The sequence below is a fragment of the Triticum aestivum genome, chromosome 4A (assembly GCF_018294505.1).
Source record: "Triticum aestivum cultivar Chinese Spring chromosome 4A, IWGSC CS RefSeq v2.1, whole genome shotgun sequence".
NCBI lineage: Eukaryota > Viridiplantae > Streptophyta > Magnoliopsida > Poales > Poaceae > Triticum > Triticum aestivum.
In genome coordinates, this window is record NC_057803.1 from 669,569,544 (window position 1) to 669,573,722 (window position 4,179).

Sequence of the window (4,179 nt, forward strand, 5' to 3'; positions counted from 1 at the left end):
CGCGGGACGGGGCGGCGCGGGACGGGGCGGCGCGGGGCGAGGGCTGGCTCGGGCAGCCTGCCGGCGTCGTGGATGGATTCGCCGCCATCGGGGGAAAGCAGGAGAAGAGTTTTTAAGGCTGGTGCCCCACGAGCACCTTTTAGTACCGGTTCGTGGCATGAACCGGTAAAAGAGTTTTTTACTTGATTCTTTCTGCAACTATTTTTAAGTCCCACCTCGCCAAGCGAGAGGCACTCGCAGCGGTTTATAAGCCCTGAGTGCAGAGATGATGAAGAAGAGGTCAATGCTAACCTGCACGTTGCTTAGGTTCAAGCCTTGAGGAATAGGGTAGACTGCATGGAGCTATGTGCAGTGCGGTTTACACTATTTCGAAAGGCTTCAAGGAAGGCGTCAAATACAGAGAGTTGGTCTTGAAATTCAGTCGGACTGGAGATATGACTCTGACTCGAATGATGGAGATAGCCACCCGGTACACTAACGGAGAAGAGGAAGGTCGACTGCATAACGGGAAGGGCAAACCAGTCGGCCAAGAGGCCGGTGGAGGAAATTCCGGTCGGAAACAGAAGCGTAGGGCCAAACCAGCGGCACCTGGAGAGATTGCAGTAGTAAATCAAGGAAAGTTTAAGGGAAAACCCAAGGGGACCTGGCCCCCTAAGAAGGTAAAAGATCAAGCGGGGAATGATGTGCTGGATTTTCCATGTCACATCCACACTAAGAAAGATGAAGACGGTAATCTGATTTACCCAAAGCATACCACTCGGCAGTGTCGACTCCTGATCCAGTAGTTCCAAGAGAAACAACCCAATGAGAAGGAGAATGAGTCGGACAAAGACGAGGATGAAGAGGAAGACGATGGTTATCCCAAAGTCAATTCCACTCTGATGATTTTTGCTGATGTTGAACGCAAGAGTCGATTGAAGGTCATCAACAGAGAAGTGAATATGGTCGCTCCTGCAGAGGCAACCACCTACCTGAGATGGTCTCAGACAGCCACCACGTTCAACCAGTCAGACCACCCCGCTCGTGAGGCCACCCCTGGGAGGCAAGCACTGCTGGTCGACCCTATGGTTGGAGGCACTCGACTGACCAAAGTACCGATGGATGGTGGCAGTGGTCTGAACATCCTTTACGCTGAAACCTTAAAGGGGATGGGCATTCTGATGTCCAAACTTAGCGAGAGCAACATGAGTTTCCATGGTGTTATCCCTGGGAAGAAAGCCGAGTCACTCGGCCAGATCACCCTTGACGTGGTTTTCGGTGATTCTAAGCATTACCGTAAGGAGAAGCTGATGTTCGAAGTCATGGATTTCCAGAGTGCCTACCACGCCATCCTGGGCAGGCCAGCCTACGCCCGCTTTATGGCTCGACCGTGTTATGTGTATCTCAAGTTGAAAATGCCTGGCCCCAAAGGTGTGATCACAGTAACTGGCAATCGGCAGAAGGCAGAGGAATGCTTCCAAAAATGTTCCAAGATCACCGACACTCAGATGGCAGCGGTCGAATTGCAAGAGTATCAGAAGAATACAGATCCGAGTGATTTGCTCAGAGCCAAGAAGCCCGCTACATACTCTGCATTTCAGTCGACTGGTGAAATGAAGCCGATTCACATTCACCCGACCGATCCCAACGCTGCGCCGACTCATATTTCAACGACACTCGACAGCAAATAGGAAGAAGCGCTCATCCAGTTCCTCCGTGAGAACTGGGACATCTTCGCATGGAAACCCTCTGACATGCCAGGTGTGCCCAGGGGACTGACTGAGCATCGTTTGCGTGTCGACCCCAAGGTTAAACCCGTCAAAGAGCACCTTCGGTGGTCCGCCGTCCAGAAGAGAAAAGCAGTTGGCGAAGAAGTGGATCAGCTGTTGGCAGCAGAATTCATCCATGAAATCTACCACTCCAAGTGGTTAGCCAATGTATTCATGGTCCCGAGGAAGGATGATTCAGTTCATATGTGCATTGATTTCAAGCATATCAATCGGGCCTGCCCGAAAGATCACTTCCCTCTCCCTCGCATCGATCAGATTGCCGACTCGACTGCGGGGTGCGAGCGCTTGTCTTTCTTAGATGCATATTCCGGATACCATCAGATCTGACTGTATGGCCCGATGAAATAAAAACAGCCTTCATCACCCCATTCGGGTGCTTTTTCTATGTCACCATGCCTTTTGGTTTCAACAATGCCGAAGCCACATTCATGAGAATGATTCAGAAGTGCCTGCTCACTCATATTAGTCAAAATGTGGAAGAATACATGGACGACATTGTGGTCAAGTCTCGCAAAGGTTCCGACCTATTGACTGACCTTGCAGAAACCTTTACCAACCTGAGGAGGTACGATATCAAGCTTAATCCGTCAAAGTGCACATTCGGAGTCCCAGGAGGAAAGTTACTCGGTTTTCTCTTTTCCGAACGAGGGATCGATGCCAATCCCGAAAAGGTTGATCCAATCCTCGGAATGAAGCGCCCAGTGCGAGTGCATGACGTTCAGAAGCTGACTGGTTGCTTGGCCGCCCTGAGTCGATTCATTTATCGTCTCGATGAAAAGGCCTTGCCTCTTTACTGACTGATGAAGAAGTCCGATAAGTTCGAGTGGACCGAAGAAGCTGATGCAGCGTTTGCAGAGCTCAAAACCCTGCTTTCCACCCAGCCGGTGCTCGCTGCACCAATCAGCAAAGAGCCTTTACTGATTTACATTGCAGCCACTGGACAAGTTGTCAGTACAGTACTCACGATCGAGCTCGAAGAAGAAGGAAAAGCTTACAAGGTTCAACACCCAGTCTATTATCTCTCTGAAGTTTTGACTCCATCCAAGCAACGATATCCACATTATCAGAAGCTTGTCTATGGAATATACATGACAATGAAGAAGGTTGCACATTACTTCTCTGAACACTCCATCACAGTCGTCAGTGACGCACCATTGTCCGAAATCCTGAATAATAGAGATGTGACTGGTCGAGTGGCGAAGTGGGCGATTGAACTCCTTCCATTGGATATCAAGTTTGTGGCAAAGAAGGCCATCAAGTCCCAAGCAATTGCAGATTTCCTTGCCGAGTGGATTGAGCAACAATTACCGACTCAAGTCCACACGGAACATTGGACTATGTTCTTTGATGGCTCCAAGATGCTAAATGGTTCAGGTGCGGGGGTAGTATTGGTATCCCCCCATGGATACAAGCTTAGTTATGTTCTCCAGATTCATTTTGATTCCTCCAATAATGAAGCTGAATATGAAGCACTTTTATACGGGTTGCGTATGGCCATTTCACTCAGCGTCCGTCGCCTTATGGTCTACGGCGACTCTGATTTGGTGGTTAATCAGGTGATGAAGGAATGGGATATCAGGAGCCCAGCCATGACCGGTTACTATAATGTAGTAAGAAAGCTGGAGAAGAGGTTTGGAGCTTCACCACATACCCCGACTGAAAAATCAAGCTGCAGATGAGTTGGCAAAAATAGGATCAAAGAGAGAGGCTATTCCCTGAAACGTGTTTTTGGAACATATTCATTCACCTTCAGTTCAGGAAGATCCTTTCACCGAAGAGTCTCCACAGCCCAAGCGTACCACAGATCCAACTGAAGTCGAAATCCCAGCCATGGTCGACTTGGTCATGGAGGTTTTGGTCATCACTCTTGACTGGACAGTGCCATACGTTGCATACATTCTGAGGAAGGAACTCCAAGAGGATGAAGAAGAGGCTCGGCAGATCGTCCAACGGTCCAAGGCCTTTACTGTGATAAAAGGACAGTTGTTCAGAGAAAGTGTAACTCAAGCCTGCCAGAAGTGCATCATGCTAGAAAAAGGCCGAATGATCCTCAATGATATTCACTCGGGGACCTGTGGTCACCACGCATCCTCTCGGATCATCGTGGCCAAAGCATGTTGAGCCGGGTTTTATTGGCCACACGCCAACGAGATAGCGAAGGAAATAGTGGACAAGTGTGAAGGTTGTCTATTTTATTCCAACATGTCCCACAAACCTGCATCGGCTCTGAAAACTATTCCACTCGTCTGGCCTTTTGTTGTTTGTGGATTGGACATGGTTGGACCTCTGAGGACCGGCAGGAGCGGGTTCACCCACATGCTGGTAGCAGTCGACAAGTTTACCAAGTGGATCGAAGCCAAGCCCATTAAAAACCTCGAAGCAAGTACTGTTGTGAGCTTCATCGGAGAGT